The sequence below is a fragment of the Gadus morhua genome, chromosome 7 (assembly GCF_902167405.1).
Source record: "Gadus morhua chromosome 7, gadMor3.0, whole genome shotgun sequence".
Lineage (NCBI taxonomy): Eukaryota > Metazoa > Chordata > Actinopteri > Gadiformes > Gadidae > Gadus > Gadus morhua.
The window spans coordinates 691858-712281 of NC_044054.1; the positions used below are offsets into that span (position 1 = coordinate 691858).

General features: G+C 43.2%; 1 long non-coding RNA gene across 1 annotated transcript; it reads right to left on the bottom strand.

Annotated features, from left to right (window-relative positions):
- Positions 1-14398: 14398 nt before the first annotated feature.
- On the bottom strand, positions 14399-15933 carry LOC115546602 (uncharacterized). Its single transcript, XR_003977246.1, has 4 exons — positions 15750-15933; positions 14991-15337; positions 14558-14692; positions 14399-14418 (listed from the first exon to the last, which is right to left on the bottom strand). It is a non-coding gene; the product is annotated as an uncharacterized LOC115546602 (long non-coding RNA).
- Positions 15934-20424: the final 4491 nt, after the last annotated feature.

The following is a 20424-nucleotide window of genomic DNA, read 5'->3' on the forward strand; positions in this document are numbered from 1 at the left end:
TTAGAGCGTTGTTGTTAGGCAACATGGAAGATAGATAGATAGATAGATAGATAGATAGATAGATATTTATTTGTCATTGGACAGAAGTACAACGAAATTCAGTGCACTCACGTACTGGTCTCATTTAAAAAGGTAACATAATAAATAAAGAAAATACATTCAACATTTCATTCACTCACACTACATTCATGTCGTCATACACTATACCGTTAACTTAGTGCCATTGTATGCCTAAAAAATAGTAAAAAAAATATAGTATGCCTTAAAATAGTAGTACAAATATGTAGAAGTGCTGAGCATTGCATTACATGTGGACGTCACGGATTAATACTGTCAGAACTAATGGATTTATTTTCAGGTCAGAGTTAAGTATGGTGACTGCTTTCGGATAGAAACTGTTTATGAATCTTGTGGTGCGTGTTCTGATGGACCTGTAACGTTTCCCTGAGGGCAGCAGTTCAAACAGATAGTTGGCAGGGTGGTATGAGTCTTTCAGAATGTTGTGTGTCTTCTGCAAGCATCGGGAGTTGAAGATGGTGTCCATGCTAGGTAGCTGTTGGTTGATGATGTTTTGGGCGGTTTTAATAATCCTCTGCAGTGACTTCCTGTCTGCAGCAGAACTGTTACCGTACCACGACAGAATTCCCTAGGTGAGCACACTCTCGATGGAGCAGCGATAGAAGGACCTTAGGTGCTGTTGAGAGAGATTGACTTTCCTGAGTGTGCGGAGAAAGTATAGCCGCTGCTGTGCTTTCTTAACTATTGCTGTTGTGTTTATTGCCCATGATAAGTTCTCTGAGATGTGTGTGCCCAAGAATTTGAAGCTGGACACCCTCTCCACCGCCTCCCCGTTGATGTGTAGTGGTGTGTGTGTGTCCTGCTTCTTCCTGTAATCAATGATCAGTTCTTTTGTTTTTTTGATGTTGAGGCTCAGGTTGTTCTCTGAGCACCACTCTGTCAGCCTTTGAACCTCCCCTCTGTAATTGGCCTCATCACCTTTGGTGATCAGACCCACCACAGTTGTGTCATCTGCGAATTTCACTATGGTGTTGGTAGTGTGAGATGGGGCACAGTCATGTGTGTACAAGGAGTAGAGTAAAGGGCTCAGTACACAACCCTGAGGGGCCCCTGTGCTGAGTGACAGAGTGGGCGAAAGGTGCGGGCACATTTTGACCGCCTGTGGCCTGTTTGTCAGGAAGTCCTTAATCCAAAGGCAGAGATTGAGCGGTATACCCAGGTAGGACATCTTGGAGAATAGCCTGCTGGGGACGATGGTATTAAACGCAAAGCTATAGTCCACAAACAGTAGCCGTGCATAGGTCCCCTGCAGCTCCAGGTGGCGCAGAACAGAGTGGAGGGTCGTGGAGATTGCATCGTCTGTTGACCTGTTGGCTCGATATGCAAATTGATGAGGATCCAAAGTGGGTGGTAGGGCAGCTTTGATTTGTTGTAGAACCAGTCTTTCAAAACACTTCATGATTACAGGTGTCAGTGCCACAGGCCTGTAGTCATTGAAAGATGTTATTGAAGTCTGTTTGGGAACTGGAACTATGATGGATGTCTTCAGGCAGGTAGGGACAGTGCACTGTGATAGAGAGAGATTGAAGATATTTGTGAATACTTCACCTAACTCTGCAGCACAGTCTCTGAAGACCCGTCCTGGGACCCCATCTGGGCCGGCTGCCTTCCGTGTGTTGATCCTGCGGAGAGGGCGGATGACGTCAGCAGCCTGAAGGACGAGGGTCTGGCTGTTGGTGTCTGGAGCCGGACTGGTGGTTGTCATTCCCTCCACCTCAAAGCGGGCGAAGAACCGGTTCAGCTGCTCCGCCTCCAAGGCACTTCCGCTGGTAGTGCTGCTGTTGTTGTTTTGTCTGGTGATGTGACGTATCCCCTGCCATGCCTGGCGGGGGTCAGAGCTGCTAAAGAGGTCCTCGATCTTCTGTTTATATGCTGCTTTAGCATCCTTGATTCCCCTCTTCAGGTTTGCCCTGGCGGTCTTGTACCGTTGCACGTCACTGGAATGGAAAGCAGTCTTGCGTGTCTTTAGCAGGAGTCGGACACCCCTGTTCATCCACGGCTTGTTGTTAGGGAACACACGGATCTGTTTTGTGGTAGTGATGTTTTCCATGCAGCATTTGATGTAGAACAGTACAGAGGATGCGTAGATGTCAATGTTGTCCTCTTCAAATATGGACCAGTCTGTGTCACTGAAGCAGTCCTGCAGTTGTTCGGAAGCCCCCTCTGGCCACACTTGTATGGTTTTAACAGTGGGCCCGCTTGTACAGATACGTGGTCTGTATGCTGGGGTCAGGAACAATGAGATGTGGTCAGACTGCCCAAGGTGGGATAGGGGTGATGCTTTGAACCCATGCTTGATGTTGCTGTAGACATGGTCAAGTGTGTTACTCCCTCTTGTTGGACAGTGTACATGTTGGTGGAATTTGGGGAGCACAGTCTTTAGGTTGGCTTTGTTAAAGTCACCTGCTATTACATAGACTCCATCAGGGTGGTCACGCTGTTGAGTGCTAATGGCAGTTAGCAAGGAGTCCAAAGCTGTTTTGGTGTTAGCATCGGGAGGTATGTAAACAGCAGTGATAATGATAACTGTGAATTCGCGTGGCAGATAGAAGGGGCGACATCTTACGGATAAATACTCCACGTCTGGCGAGCAGTATGTGTCCGTTGTCACAGCGTTTGTACACCAGTTCGTGTTTGTGTAAACACAGAGCCCCCCTCCTCTGCTCTTACCTGACTCTGATGTTCTGTCGGCTCGGTGTGCTATGCGACCCGCTAGCTTGATAGCCTCAGCCGGGATGGTCGGGGTGAGCCACGTCTCAGTGATCACCATAACACAGCAGTCCTGGATGTTTTTCTGCGTGGATATGGTAAGTTCCAGCTCTTCGATCTTGTTGGGAAGTAATCTTGCATTCGTGATGAAGAGGCTTGGTAATGAAGGCTTGTGCGGTTGTCTGCTTAGCCTAGCTCGTAATCCGGATCGACAGCCCCTCTTCTGCCGGCGCTCTCGACGCCGCCGTCGCTTCCTGGCTGGGGGAGTAATCCACGGGGATCCCGGTGGTCTGATGAGCTCCGGTGGAATGTCGTGTCCGGTGTTTGTTTGCTTCAGGATGCAACTATCTTGCATCAATTGTTTCGGCTGTATCTTACGTAAGGCTGTGCATACGTGGCATTTAGTAAACAGTAAACTGCTAAGAAACCAACTAAAGAGTAGTACCTGGAGTGCTTAGCCGCAGCGTGTACACGCGCCGCCATGGCAACCAATCCCAAGGTTCAATGCTTCCCAAGGCCACAGTACTAGAGAGCACTTCAACCGACATATTCTAACAGGTAAAAAGATTGACTATGAACAAACAATATTATTACATAATAAATTACATAATATTATTCATATTGCAAATGAATTTAACCATAGCCAGGAAGGAGCAAAGAGATCCTTAATTCATCTTTCTCTTTTGACGGGTCATTCAAAGAAAACTGCCAGCAGAAGGCTGTGCCACCATCTCTCTTGGCCTTCATCAACATGGTACTTGATGGTACAAACATTGAGCATCAGTCCACCACAAAACCTGCCCTAACAATCTCCCAATTGATAGTCTTTAACAGTAAGAAGCAGGCACGGAACATGGATTCACCAAGCTCAGCACATACAAGGCACACCCAAGAAACTCCACTCCCTCTATATCTGTCCCTCAAGATCCATGCAGTTACACGAAGTAGGGGGCTAATTGACACACTGTTCAATCTGGGATTGTGTGTTTCTTATGACAGGCTGCTGCAAATCCCATCAGACATTGCCAATGGTGTCTGCCAGCAATTTAGGATGGAGGATGTTGTGTGCCCAACAAAGTTGCGCCATGGACTGTTTACAACAGGAGCTGTGGACAACATAGACCATAATCCAAGTTCTGCAACAGCCAAAGATTCCTTCCACGGCACCGGCATCTCACTTATGCAGCATCTGTCACACACACAAAGCGGAACTGATCGCGGTGTGCTAGTGATTAGTCAAAATGGCTCTTCCACCAAGTCAGTGACACCTCTGCCAACAGCCTACACAGTCGTGCCACCAGCTACCCTCCGGAAAAAGGAATTCAGTGTGCCACCTGTACAAGGTCCTGTGAGACCTTCCACCCTCCTGGTTTCTACAGCCACCACAGAGGATGAGTATGCATGGCTCAGAAAAGTCAAGACAGCTGTTGAAACATCTACCATTGATGGCATGATATCATGGTCTGCCTACCACGCTGATGTTCACCAAGCCATCATCCCTCCTGCAGCAATCAACGCATTATTGCCTCTCTTTCTTGACAATGCACATTCAGTAGCAATGATTCGGCACTCTATGGAAATCATTAAAAGAGCAGTTCAAAATGTGAACCCTGGTCAGATTCCTGTCCTTGCTGCTGACCAACCACTGTATGCTCTCGCTAAACAAATACAGTGGTCCTGGCCAGACACTTATGGAGAAGATCACTTTGTGATCATGTTTGGTGGTCTACATATTGAAATGGCCATGTTGAAGTTGCTGGGAGACTGGCTAGAAGGCAGTGGCTGGACCAATGCCCTGGTCCAGGCTGACATTGCAAGTTCTGGAACAGCCAATTCCTTCATACATGCCAAACATGTCACCAAGACCCGCCATGCACACCAGGTAACGGCTGCAAGTCTCTATACACTCATGCAACAAGCGTACAATGAAGAGTGCATATCTGATGATAAAGATGTCATGCCACCTATCAGTCTATCTTTTGAGGAGTGGTGCATTCAGCAAGCAAAGGCCAGTGTTCACTTTGACTACTGGCATAAGACCCTGTCATTGCAGCTTCTCGTTCTGCGGTACATCAGGTCCATTCGTGAAGGCAACTTCCAGCTGTACGTTGTTGGGCAAAATAACCTGCTGAGTACATCACATGTACATTACAAATATAGCTAACTCCTACCCTAGCCTGATGAGCACATCACATGGCAGGAACACAATATAGTCAACTCTTGCTCTAACCCAACGAACACATAACACAAACATGATAATATAGTCAGGTCAAGGCCGGAGCCGAAGGCCCCATTTCCCAACCAGGCAAATGGTAGACACTCAGACAATGCACCAGTCATCCTCAAGAACGGGAGAGCCACATTAATTTATCACACAGGAGACACTTCGAGGTGCTCTCCCCCGTTAGGAGGAAAACAAGAGATACACATGCATGTACCAGGGCCTGGGAGCCAAGGTCAAGCAAAAACACACAGAACCACACACACCTCAAACGCACACACCTCATCGAGAGGAGGATACAGCATAAGACTGTATCACAAAGGGACTCTTGATCTTCTTCTGAAGCAGACCTTCCACGGAGGCGAAGCTCTGGACGAACCATCAGCGCTGATTAGGGACTTGGACATATTCGATCTCTCACGCTTTATGACTCTGTATAACCGTTGCCACTTTACTTAATAAATCCAAGGTCCACGTGCCGACAGACTTTATTACCTCTCCGTCTCATTTCATCTGGTCCAGTAACTAGACAGACCGATTTTCCCCTCAACGTTGAATCCCTGACACAGATCATGCCCTGGATGTTCGCCCTAGATCACACACACTACAGCAGATGGCTTTCTGTACACATCCGTGATATGATGACTCTTGCAGACAGACACCCAGCAGTCCCAGCAGAATTCATGTCCGGACATTTTGTGGTGCACAAAACCAGCAACCAGTTCTCTGCCATGGCACTTGACCAGTGCCATGAACAGAACAATGCCATGGTCAAAGGTTCTGGTGGGGCTATCGGACTGACTGGAAATCCAGGAGCACTCAGACGCTGGATGGTGGCAGGACCAGAAATCGCCAGGATCACTAAAGAGTTTGAAGAACAGGCAACAAACCAAAAACATGGACTCAGTGACTCAAGACACCATGAACAGCAACCTGGAGTGCAAACAGCATTCCTAAAGGAGGTTAAGGCACTCGTCACAGTGCTGGAAGAGATGGGGAATCCATTTCTAGAACAAAGCCAAGATCTTTTAGTCATTGAAACAAGAGACATCGTTGATACCCAAGTTGCTGATGCTGTAAGAAGGATTATTACCCTTGGTGAGGAGCAGTACACCGAGTTCGTAACCCAAAGGCTGGAAAGGTGTACAACACCTATCACACATCCTCTTCCAAAGAACAAGTTGCCACTGTTCAGCAGACCACCTGTCAAGAGCAAAACAAAAGAGAAGGCACAACTTGCCGCACTGAAGAGTGACTGTGGCCTTTTTTCAAGACTGTACATTTCATGTCAAACACGAGATGGAGACATCAACCACTTCTTTCCAAGAAAACCAGGCAGCACCTCCAGCTCTGTCAAGTGGAGGAAAACTTCGGTTCGGGGTTAAAGCAGATCTGCTTCACTGCCTGGAGTCAAATCTGCCCGAAAACAAGAGTGTTCCTGAGACTGATGCAGTAATTCTAGATGGTGCAGTTGTGGTTCAAATGCTGAATCCAAACACATCAAGAACATTTCAAGAGTATGGAGAAACAGTGTTTGTACAATACATCTCTGCTCAACTACAGGTAGGCGACCGTGTTGACCTTGTCTGGGATGTATACCTATATGCCAGCCTGAAAGCCTCAACAAGACAAAAGAGGGGAAACGGCATGAGGAAAAGGGTTGCTCCCCTTACTGTGAGGCCCAAGAACTGGAAAGACTTCCTTCGGTGTGATGAAAACAAAACAGAGTTGTTTTCCTTCCTGGCCCGGGAATCCATTAATCTGCCTGTAGCACAGGGCAAGGAACTGTATGCAACAGATGGAACTGGAGTCCTCTGCTCTCCTGCTGACTTATGTGTGGCCCGCCTTGCCCCATGTTCGCAAGAAGAGGCTGAGCAGTGCTGTGCAGAAAGGTTGTAAGAAGGTGACCATACGTACCGTTGATACGGATGTGGTGGTGTTGGCAGTGGCTTCTTTTAGCAAATAGCTCCTGATGAACTATGGATTTCCTTTGGTGTTGGGTCAAGTTTCCGGTTTATCGCAATTCACGAAATGGTTGCCACAATGACTCCTATCAAGTGCCTGACTCTCCCTGTCTTTCATGCTTTCACTGGATGTGACACTGTGTCTGCATTTGCTGGCCGTGGAAAGAAGACTGCCTGGGAGACATGGAAGTCTTTCCCAGAGGTCAGTGATGCTTTCCAGGAACTCCTATGCATGCCAAGTGAGGTCAGTGTAGAGTCCTTGTTACTGCTGGAACGATTTGTGGTGCTCATGTATGACCGAACCAGCGAGAGCATGGAAGTGAATGATGCCAGGAAACAGCTTTTCTCCCAGAAGTCCAGGAGTTTAGAAAACATCCCTCCAACCCAGGCTGCCCTCAAACAGCACATCAAGTGTACTTGCTTTCAGACGAACATCTGGAACCAGTCACTGGTCCTGGATCCAGAGATGCCAGAGCCATCTGACTGGGGCTGGACAAAGGAAACCACTTGTTGGCAGCCACTCTGGACCACTCTCCCTGAAGCAGCAAAGTCTTGCCATGAGCTGATCCGCTGTAACTGCCAGAAAGGGTGCACTGGACGGTGCTCCTGTCTCAAAGCTGCACTTAAATGTACAGATCTCTGTTTTTGTTCTGGAGACTGTTAAGATAAAAAAAAAGGAATTATTTAAAAGTTAAATAATAAATCAGTTAATTATAATAATAAATAAATACTATTATTGGCATTATTATTGGCATCATCATTATTGGCATCACAATTACTGTTGTTATTTTGGAAATAAACAACCATTTTGCACCGTTCACCTCCCTATGTCTGCATGATTTGACCTCCATATTGATTTAAATGCATTTTCTTGAATTCTGGTGGTTTCAAATGTATCAGATACAGAATGGGAACCCAAAAGTTAGTGGGAAATGACACCTTAAGTGTTTTTCTACTGTGTTTGGTTCCAACGTGAGGCACTTTTGAATATTATTGGCGGCCATTTTGGATTTGACCTCTACCGGGCCTCAGAGGTCAAATCTGACTTCCCTCCAAATCTGAAAATGAACCTCATGGTATAACCTAACTATGGTAGAAGTTTCATGTTTCTTTCAAAAAGTGCACAATTTTCATGGTTATCCGCTGTACTAATAAAACTGGAGACAAACATGTACTCTCAAACTACAGACCGATTTCATTGCTTCCCCAGTTCTCCAAAATACTGGAAAAAATATTCTATACAAGAATTAATGAATTCATTACCAAACATAACATACTGTATGAACAACAATATGGTTTTAGAGCAAAGAGAACTACTTCATTTGCAATCATAGAATTTGTAGACAAAATCACTAAGGCAATAGAAAATAAAGAATATGCAGTGGGGGTATTTCTGGATTTAAAAAAAGCATTCGACACTGTTGATCATGAGCTGTTAATAAAAAAACTACAAAGATATGGCATTAGAGGCATTGCACTGGCATGGTTATCCAGCTACCTACAGAACAGGAAACAATATGTCGAAATTCAAAATCATAAATCACAATTGCAACAGGTTAAATGTGGGGTGCCCCAGGGCTCAGTTTTGGGCCATTATTATTCAATCTTTACATCAATAATATATGTGAAGTATCAAAAACTGTCAACACTTTTCTTTTTGCTGATGACACAAATTTACTCTGCTGTGGAGATAACTTCGAAAAACTTCTGGATACTGTGGAAAAGGAATTGAACAGTATGAAGATCTGGTTTGATGAAAATAAACTCACATTGAATCTAAGTAAAACTAAATGTATAATTTTTGGGAATAGACCAACCAACACAGAAAAGAAACTCATGATAAATGGCATAGAACTAGAAAGAGTATCTGAAATAAAGTTTCTGGGAGTATTAATTGACAACAAATTAAGTTGGAAACCACACATTAATTATATTAAAGCTAAAATATCTAAATCAATAGCAATACTCAATAAAACCAAATACCTACTGAATAAAACCTCCCTGTATACATTGTACTGCTCCTTCATACTTCCTTACATGACCTACTGTGTGGAGATATGGGGGAACACATACAAAACAAATATACACCCGATCTTCATCCTTCAAAAAAGAGCTATACGAATTATACATAAAACCGCTTACAGAGAACCAACAAATCCATTATTTGTTCAACTAAAAACACTTACATTTCTAGATTTGATTGACTACAAAACTATTCAAATAATGTTTAAAGCAAATAATCATCAATTGCCTCATGGCATCCAGGAGTTGTTCCAACTGAGAGAGAGCAAATACAATTTAAGAGGAACATGTATATTCAACAAACCATCTATAAGAACCAATACAAAACTGCACTGTATAACGACAAAGGCTGTAAGTCTGTGGAACAACTGCAATGATGAGCTGAAAAAATGTACAACTATATCAAAATTTCAAAAACTCTTCAGAAGAAAAACATTGAATTGTTATGAGCTGGAGCAGTGAATTTCTGTTATGCTGTTTTCAATTTGATGGTTTTCGTTCATCTGTTCCATTATTTTATTTTGATATTGTCTTGTCGAAAAGTTTTGATTTGTTTAACCCACGAGCTAAACATAATAGACACTTACTGATTCATATTGAAGATTTATTTTTTGGAAAACAATTATAAAAAATAAGAGGGGGTAGGACCAGAAAAGTTTTTTTTTAACTTCTTCCTATCCCTTTTGAACATGAACTATGTTATTTGAGCTATGTAATTGTTGCTTAGGATCCTGAGGATCCCATTTGTTTGTTTTTAATTTATTTCTTTCGTTTTTTACTGCTCAATTGTTTTTGTTTGTATTATTTTATTGATTTATTTTAACCATGTACAATAAAAGACTTAAATTAAAAATCGAACACACAAATTGCATAACCCTCACATAGCCACTAGGAAGCGGGATCAAACACCATTAAACAGGCGAGGAGGGAGGAACCATTACGTCACGTTGGCCACGCCCACTTGACCCTATAAAAGTCGAGATTGGAGGGCAGAACACATAGCCAGACCCGCAGAGAGCCTGCATCTCTACTATATTTCTCTCACACACGTTAGATACTATTCCCTCCCTTCGACTTCATAGTTATCATACCAAAATGACCAACGAAGGCAAAGGACAAATCTGGGGCAAGTTTTTCTTGCTTTATTTAAAACTAAACAATATTAAATTACCTGATGCTATGCTATGTATGAGGTGCAGGTTATTTTGTAATTGTTTTACCATTTCCTGGGGTTATGCAGTGTATGGAACTATTTTCTTTAGACTTTATCCCTACCACTTATCTAAATCTAAATCCTAACCCTTAGCCTTATTCCCTAACCTTAACCCGAGTGGCTATCCCTACCACTTATCTAAATCCTTACCTTAAAGGCCCACTATGCAACTTCGGGAATTTCTTCGCTGTTTTCTTTGTTTTGGCACGCACATTTCTCTACACAGCGCCCCCTTCAGCTTCGTAGTAGATATTTTACAAAACTGTCGTAACAACTCGTTGACGACCCTTCCCCATGCACTTCTACGCGAGCCATGTGCATTTGTTTTCAAAGAAGCCGGCGAATGCGTGGAGCCATGTCCGAAGTAGATGTTCATAGAGTGTAGGCAAGGTTATGCATTTTTAAAATTGTGTATTTGTATTGCAATAAACATAAAGCCATCCTTTTTTATAGTTGACGGGGAGAATTTATATCCTAGATTATAATTGTTTTATCTTATGTTGAACAGAACAATCAGTGTGAGAGTGTTGGCCAACATAATAATCTAAATAAACAAGAACCTGGATTCGGGGATTCAGTCTGTATCTGGGGGACGAGACAGACGAACAGCAATGGAAACAAAGGTGTTTATATGGTTGCAACCAACAAGCAAGCTAGAAACATACAGGGCTCACAACAAAACGGTCGAGAAAACAATTTTTACAGGGCTCACAACAAAATGGTTGAGCAAACACATTTGTACAGAGACTATCAACATCAAGTATACCACGAGGACAAAGTTCACCCAAGGGTACTTTCAATTTCAAAAGCAACACGGCCAAATCGGAGTCTGATTTGCAGTCTTCTTTTTCTTTCAGTTCACGCTATTCCTGAAAAGCTTGCCCAACGTTTACTCGTGTCTGGCCTCTCTGTCGGTCAGTCTCCCTTTTCTCTTCTGTTCCTCCGACATTGGGTTTCTCTGTCTCTTTTTAGTCGGCTGATCTATGATGAATGTAACAATCCCTTAGTTACTTGTGTTTATATCGAGCCGGTTCCGTGTTTGGGGGTCTGTGCCGTAAAGCAATTCGTTACTTCGCGAGACCCGAGACTCCCGCGAGAGTGGGCGGCGGGTCGCCGGCAGAATCATATTCCTTTTCTCCGCCAAGATGCGCAAGGGGGAGTCGAAACAACGAACAATCGAACAAAAATGTATAATGGAACCATCGCAATGACTCCTAGCCTGTTATATTAAGGTAAATCAGGCCAAAAAAGTTGCATAGTTCCCCTTTCACTCGTGTCTGATCTATTTTCTGGTCCATTCTTCTTTTGTTCCACCGACAGTCGCCTCTTGGGTCCCTTATCAGTCGATTGATCCATGATGAATGCAACAATTGCCTCGCAACTGGCTGTTTATATCTAGCCGGTGCCATGTTTGGGTGTGTGTCTGTGCCGTAAAGCATTTTCGAAACTACAATCTGACTACATTTTCGAGGATACTTCCGCTGCGTCACATCCGGAATGTCCCGGTCCGAGCAGATCAAGTTGCATATGCGCTTTTTCACTGTAGAGGCGACATGGGAAAATGACACACCCACCAATCGACCCAGAAATCGATGCAGAACCATCAGCATAACTCTCAACCTGCATACTTAATGTAATTTTGGCTAAAAAAGTTGCATAATGGGACTTTAACCTTAAGCCTTATTCCTTAACCTTAACCCGAGTGGCTATCCCCACCACTTATCTAAATCCTAACCTTAACCTTTAGCCTTATACCCTAACCTTAACCCAAGTGGCTATCCCTACCACTTATCTAAATCCTAACCTTAACCTTTAGCCTTATTCCCTAACCTTAACCCGAGTGGCTATCCCTACCACTTATCTAAATCCTAACCTTAACCTTTAGCCTTATTCCCTAACCTTAACCCGAGTGGCTATCCCGACCCCTAACCTTAATCTTTAGCCTTATGAGGCACCAAATGTGGAGCACTAACGAGAAAATCTTTCCCATCTTAACACCAAACGAACAACGAGAAATCTATCCTATCTTAAAACTAACTGAGGAGCACGAACGAAAAATCTATCCCATCTTAACACCAACCGAACAACGAGAAATCTATCCTATCTTAAAACTAACCGAGGAGCACTAAGGAAAAATCTTTCCCATCTTAACACCAACCGAAAACAACGAGAAATCTATCCTATCTTAAAACTAACCGAGGAGCACTAAGGAAAAAACTATCCAATCTTAACACCAAACGGACAAGGAGAAATCTATCCTATCCTAAAACCAACCGAGGAGCACTAAGGAAAAATCTATCCCATTTTAACACCAACCGAACGAGGAGAAATCTACCCTATCTTAAAACCAACCGAGGAGCACTAACGAAAAATCTATCCCATCTTAACACCAAAAAACAAAGAACAGTAAACAACAAAACGGTAATAATGACAATTACTTAAACAACTATACAGCTAAACCAACCATAGAAACCCTATAAAAGGAAATAGTTCTTGATGGGTTGTGGGACATTCCCGAGAGTTGATTGACCTCGGGGGGGCCACCCTCGGGTGAGAGTGTCTTGTGATAACGGCCGAAACACTATGATCCCGGGGACCACAACTGATGACATGTCCTGCAGTTCTTGAAGAGATTTTTCAAAATAATATAAACCAAACTTTAAAAGAAAAAGTAAAATCTTTTGCACAAAAACATTGAATAAAACCAAAAACAAATGCCAACATTAAAGAACCGAACTACAATATGAATAACGTACCAACCTGAAAAAAATCCAAACTGGAAACGAAAACTACTTCATTCGAAAGAACGGGTCAAAGTACACGAGGACATTAAGACCAAGAATAACATGCGCCGGCCAGTGCCTTGCCTTGGACCTCTATCCTAACTGCGAAGTCGTCGGATGACGTGGGGAGATCCATGAGATATTTTAATTTACCTAACCCTAACCTATCAGGTGCCGGAGGAGTACATCTCTCGTGAGCTGTTCGACACTGTGCAGTGTCCAAGCCAGAACTACAAAACAAACTCATCACTGTCACACCAACTTACTACGTGCAAGGTTCACAGTGGGCAGCCGCAGCCATTAGCAGCACATTCTCATCCTCACATCTTTGATGTGAAATCTCCGGATGGTGCAATCTGTCCCACTGAGTCAGTAGAATGGGTCTCATTTTGTAACGTGTATATTGACACTGTAAAGCTCTGGGTCTGGCGTTATTTTTTCACTCCCTCTGCGGGTGAGGTCTAAGTTATAGGGGATTATCACGCTGATACGTAGTACTTCCGCATTCGGTGTTCATTGTGCACTGTGACATCCGGTGAACCACTCATCACTCTGGCGAACTGATGATGGAGGACCGGCAGTTCACTTTCACGACATCCCTGGTAAATGTACCCAAAGTCACGTTTTCTGAAGTTCACAGACTTACCGAACAACACTCCATAACAGCCCGCTCCAAACTGGACAAGGGATTGTTTATTTTTCGAGAAATATAACGACTACTAATGCGAGTGTCTGCTAGCTAGCTTACGCTAGGTAGGTTGGCTTATGCTAACGTCGGTTTGGCGTCAGCTCAGTCTGGAGGGATGAAAGGATAAGAGATGAAAAATAAGGTAGACTGGTACTTCTTTGGTACATATATGAATGTGTATCTTCAGCAGAAAGTGAAATGAATGTGAAATGAACTGAATGAATAAAGGAACTGAAAGAATAAAAGGATTTAATTCATTCTCTTTTTCTGAGTACATCATTTACTACATTATATATTAACCTTATTTTGAATACTTTCAGGATGGACTGACTGGACTTTAAAATTGATTATAGATGAAAGACTTCTCATTCAATTACATTACATGTCATTCAATATATACAATGTTTTCAGTGTACAAAATTACAGCTCCGGAAAAAATGAAGGGACCACTCCAAATGTTCAGTGCCTCTCGTTTTAATATTTATATATTATATTTAATATTTATAGGTACATGTTTGAGTAGAAACACTATTCAACAGGGATGTAGCCTTTTAAATCAAGTGGTCCCTGGAAGTTGGTCATCACACAGCAGACGGTCCACAGCTGATTGACTGTCGCAGACAAGGTGAAAGGACAGTGCGTTCCCAGATGCGGTATTCCTTGACTCTGCCTATTGCTCTTTCTACGAGGATTCGAAGTCGAGCGATTGCTTGTGTTTTCAGAGCATCCTCTTCAGTGAACTGCGCAGTGGTTAGAGATAAATTAATTAGTAATATTATTGTGAGTGCTTCAGTCCATCTTAAACATTTGTCTGCATATCTTAATGGTCACATTTGGGTCAAAGTTTTAATTTGAAATGTTCATTCCTTTCATGCCTACCTGTCATCTTGAAGGGTGGTATAATCAGCGTTGCCCCACGATCAGCTAGTGGCTTCTCGATGGTGAAACCCTTGTCTGCCATGCAGCCATCTCCTGGCTCCAGTAAATCCAGCAGTCCACTTCGTTCAGTCAGCTCTGGGTCGGAGATGGAGCCGGTAAAGAGACTTGACACAAAAGTCACAGCACTACAAGGGGCAATCCCAATCAAGGCCTTAAAGGTTGTTGTGTTCTTGTAAGATGATGTTCGGGTAATCATCGACTGCACCTTGGTGCAGTCGATGATTACCCGAACATCTGGACTGTACTGCACAAATTATCTTGGCATGGTGTTCTTGACTTGCAGTTTACTCATCCAGATGGGGAGGGAGCCAAGGAGCAGGTAACGGTAGTTGGCCCACGGTATAACAACATGGGATACAGTGGACACACTGACCTGAAACATGTCAGCCAGCACCTTCTCTTGCAGGCCTGCAGCAACCCGGCAGCAGAAGAGAAAAAACTCAACCAGTTGCAGTCTACACGTTGGACTGGGAGAAATGGGTTCAAATGTTTGTTTATTTTCTGAGCTTTCGACCAATAAACCAACATGGAGGCAGATGGTTGAATAACCTCCCAGAAGTCACAAAAAACATCTCTTGACGTGAATCTGGTGTAAAAAAGGATGTCCGCGTCTGAGACACAGAATCTGTGAAAATGCACTTTCAGCTGTGACAGCTCTCATCAGCGCCTTGACTGTTTCTTCCAATTGCTGTATGTTTACAGCAGCAGCATCCAGTGCACCTGTATGAGATGAAATTAAAACATCTAACCCAGATTTTGGCTGTGACTTGCATATTGGAAGCAGTTTGGACCTCTAAAGAAATTGCTTTTTGTAGCTCAATATTGCTTTTCAATTTTGCTTTTTATAGCTCAATATTCACCTTTACAATTAATTAAGTAAGATATAAAATGCAACATTTGTACTTGTGATGAAGCTTTTCACATTGTGGTTTGGTCAAATGCTGGGACATTAATAAGACTAAACATGTTGTGCCTGAGTTCTGAAAAGTTGACCTACCTCCTCGGTATAACCTACTAATAGCCCATTCTGTGATTAAACCATAGGTAGTACATCCTGTCAGGTAGGTGGTTTAAGAACAGTATGGGGTAATAGTAAGCCAATATTTCAGAACACTAACAAACACTGACAAACCTGGTTTAGGAGCAGAACCGAAATCATGTTCTGTCATCACCACCGAAGCTGAGATCTCCTCCATCGGCTCTTATTCACAGGGCAGCGGTTGCTCCAGAGGAAGGGATGGGTGAACGTCATGGCCTAAGCGAGTTGATGCTCTTTTATAAACAGACCCCCTTCTTGGCAGTTCCCAGTTGTTCCACTGGAAACGGGAGGGTAAAGACCCGATTTTCAGTCACTTGGTGTGACCCCGGTTGGTTGCTAGCTGTAGCGTTTGTAGTCTGATTCACTAAAGTGCCGGCTACAAACAAACATGCTACCTTGTTTTATTTTAAAGTTTGGCCCTTCATCCCGGCGAACCGCTTGAATCCACTTCTTCCTTGGACTCATTTCAGTCGGGAATCCATGAAAACTTAAGTAGGGTTGGTGTTGTTTGTTAGATGTACAAAGTGGAACAGAGAGCAGTGACATCTCGCTTTTGTTTCAGCCATGGTGGAAGTGCGCCGGAAGTGTTCATGCACAACGAAGACAAATCCCGCCACCGGAACCAGGAAGCGTGATAATCCCCTATTGTGTTATTTGAAATTACTTGAATATCTTATGGGAGTTTGGTTTGTTCTAGTTTTGAATCAGATTGGTGAATCAAGAGGAAGCATTGGGAGGCATTGGAGGAATAGGCAATTTGAATGGCAGGTATTCATTCCTTGGTGCCTCTTAACTGTTGGTTACGGGGGACGATGGTAACGACGACGATAGTCTTCAGCTCTAGGCTCCTGTATAAGAGGGGTGAATAGGCTATTCGAATGGCAGGTATTCATTCCTGCCATTCAAATATGGCAGGAATGAATACCTGCATGAATACCAATGTTGGTTACGGGGGACGATGGTAACAAATTTGATTCAGGGGTCTAGGGTGACTTTACTCAAAGTTTAATTGAATTGTCTGTTAAGAATGAGTACTTTGTCAAATGTAATTACAATTTGTAACCTCACTCTTCTTATTAAGTTGATGGAAAATAGTTTTATCAGTGCAATTTAAAGGTACATGTTTTCTGTGCATCCTTGTGTATTTTTATTTTATAGGCTGTTCCTTAATACAGTAGTTATTCTAGCTATGTGACGAGGCAGTTTTGTTCTTTCGACAGGTAAATCTCATTTTCCATGCTTTGTTAAGCAAGCCTTTTCCTGTTGGATTATGTTTCCCATCTTCTCTCAGAGCTCTGAATATCTATATGACTGCAAAACCTGTTATTACTGTTATTACAAGAAGGAAGCGGCCAAGAAGAGCCCCCAAGAAGGCACCCAAGCCTATGTTGTGTGCCCTATCTTTGCAGCCAATTACAAAAGATCATGACTGAAAAAAAAATCTGGATTTAGCAAAACAAAATGAACACTTTGACTGCAGGCAAACACAACGCAGATTCAGCCGGTCACACTTGGATCTATAAATGCCCATAACACAAAGAAAGCCTTGTGTCCGTACCTAACCCTAACCCAGAGAACGAAGATCACGGCCGAACATCGCAATATGGACACCAACAAGGCCACTCCTGATTTGAAAGCCAGTGCGCAACCACCAAGCCCTGAAGACTTGATGGAAGCCCGTCGAGTGGATGAAGAAGGGAGCAAGGTGCCTGCTCGGGAATCTATATATACAGGTGCTGGTCATATTATTAGAATATCATGAAAAAGTTGATTTATTTCATTAATTCCATTTAGAAAGTCAAACCTGTAGAATGTATACATTCATTCCAAACAGACTGATACATTATAAGTGTTTTTTGCCAAAAAGAAGATGATTATAGCTGACAACCAATGAAAACCCTAAATTCAACATCTCAGAAAATTAGAATATGGTGAAAAGGTCAGATATTGAAGACACCTGGTGCCACACTCTAATTAGCTAACTAACTCAAAACACCTGGAAAAGCCTTTAAATGGTCTCTCGTTTTGATTCTGTATGACACACAATCATGGGGAAGACTGCTGACTTAAGGAGGGCAAGACACAAAAGGTCATTGCCAAAGAGGTTGGATGTTCCCAGAGCTCTGTGTCCAAGCACATTAATAGAGAGGCGAAGGGAAGAAAAAGATGTGGTAGAAAAGAGTGTACAAGCAAGAGGGATAAACGCGCCCTGGAGAGGATTGTCAAACAAAACCGATTCAAAGATGTGGGGGAGATCCACAAAGAGTGGACTGTAGCTGGAGTCAGTGCTTCAAGAAGCACCACACACCGATGTATGCAAGATATGGGCTTCAGCTGTCGCATTCCTCATGTAAAGCCACTCTTGAATAAGAGACAACGTCAAAAGCGTCTCGCCTGGGCTCAAGACAAGGTCCCAGAGTCTGGAGGAAGACAGGAGAGGCACAGAATCCACGTTGCCTGAAGTCCAGTGTAAAATTTCCACAGTCAGTAATGGTCTGGGGTGCCATGTCATCTGCTGCTGTTGGTCCACTGTGTTTCCTGAGGTCCAGGGTCAATGCAGCAGTCTACCAGGAAGTTTTAGAACACTTTATGCTGCCTGCCGCGGACCAACTTTATGGAGGTGACGATTTCATTTTCCAACATGACTTGGCACCTGCACACAGTGCCAAATCTACCAGTACCTGGTTTAAGGACCATGGTATCCCTCTTCTTGATTGGCCTGCAAACTCACCTGACCTTAACCCCATAGAAAACCTATGGGGTATTGTGAAGCGGAAGATGCGAGATGCCAGACCCAACAATGCTGAAGAGCTGAAGGCCACTATTAAAGCAACCTGGGCTCTCATAACACCTGAGGAGTGCAACAGACTGGTCGACTCCATGCCACGCCGTATTGCTGCAGCAATTCAGGCAAAAGGAGCTGCAACTAAGTATTGATTGCCATACATGCTGAAACTTTCCATGTTCATACTTTTCAGTTGGCCCACATTTCTAAAAAATCATTTTTTGTACTAGTCGTAACTAATATTCTAATTTTCTGAGATACTGAATTTGGGATTTTCAGTAATTGTCAGTACTAATCATCCAAATTAAAAGAAATAAACATTTCAAATATATCACTCTGTGTGTAATGAATTGATATAATATGTAAGTTTCACGTTCTGAATATAATTACTGAAATAAATCAACTTTTTCATGATATTCTAATAATTTGACCAGCACCTGTATGTTCAACGGTGAGTTTGTCAGTGTCACCCAGATTCAGCCAGAACTTACACTGCCCAATTTGGAATTGGTGTCACCATTGAACATGTGTCGATTTGGAAGTTGGAAGTATGACCATTGAACATGTGTGGATTTGGAAGTTGGAAGTTGGAATTTGTCAGTGTCACCCAGATTCAGCCAGACCTTACACTGCCCAATTTGGAATTTTTGTCAGTGTCACCATTGAACATGTGTCGATTTGGAAGTTGGAAGATGGAATTTGTCAGTGTCACCATTGAACATATGTAGATTTGGAAGTTGGGATTTGGAAGTATCACCATTGAACATATGTCGATTTGGAAGTTGGAACCTTCCCAATTCCGACTTTCGACTTCCAAATCGAAGTCACAACATGTGATAGTCACAACATGTTGTACTTTTATCCCCAATAACACAGCTCCGGATGTGTTGGTGGCCAGGGCACTGGCACGATTACAATCCCTCAGGTTCGAATAGGCAGAGAACTCCGGCATTATGACCCTTTGACAGGATGGATGGAGAATATGTTTGGGAGGTGGAAAGGCATGATCCAGTCAGTGCCCGTCGCGGGAATAATGGCAGTAACCGTGTTAATTGTAGCCGGCTGCCGTTGTATTCCCTGCGCACGAGGGCTACTGCATCGGCTGATCACCACAGCAGTGGGCGCTACAGAAGCGCCAAGTGCCATTCAGGCTTACATGGGGATCAGATATGATCCGGTGAAAGTGGACGAGACATCACCTGAGGGGCCCGACCCTATCCAGCTGTAATATGTAGAATAGTCAACACCTATACTATTCTAGTAGAAGCGCCTGTATATAAGATAATCAATATCCCGGATTTATTTGAATAATTAATTATTGAACCACCAAGACGAGTTGTTTGTTATTATATAGTATTGTTTGGTTGCGAGTGCAACCCTTTATTTCTGTATCGCTGCATTGATAATGGTACTGTTGATCTTCTTTGAGACGGTTGTTTACAGGCCACCTGTTGCTGACACGACGACGATGGAGAACCTGTTTGGAAGCTCCCATGATGTAAAAAAAACCTCTTTGTGAGCTGAGCCCTTGACAAGGAGGGACGAGTCTTGGGTTCATGAATTACAGGCCCGACGGCGACAGAAGAAACAATGGCTACGATAATAACAACGCCCAAAACCACCCACATGCAATACACGAAGATCACCTGAACCACCCATATCCATGCTAGCCTATGAATCATTTAGAATTTTTAAAATTGTATTATGACTACCAATTTTTACTTTACTTTTGCACATGTTGAAAATTGTATGACCTTGTAGCACATAACCAAAAGTGTTAGCTCAGGATTTCTATGGATACTTTTGTTTGAGTGCTGTTTGACCATATGATTGTATGATAACAAGATATATGTTCATTGTTGTATTGTTAAATAATGACCTGAATTTCCAATGAGACCCACAATGTGAAAACCGTTTCAGTATTATCGGGAACGCGTAGTGGTTTTTCTCTATTCGGTAGAGTTTCTCCCACACGGTTGATGG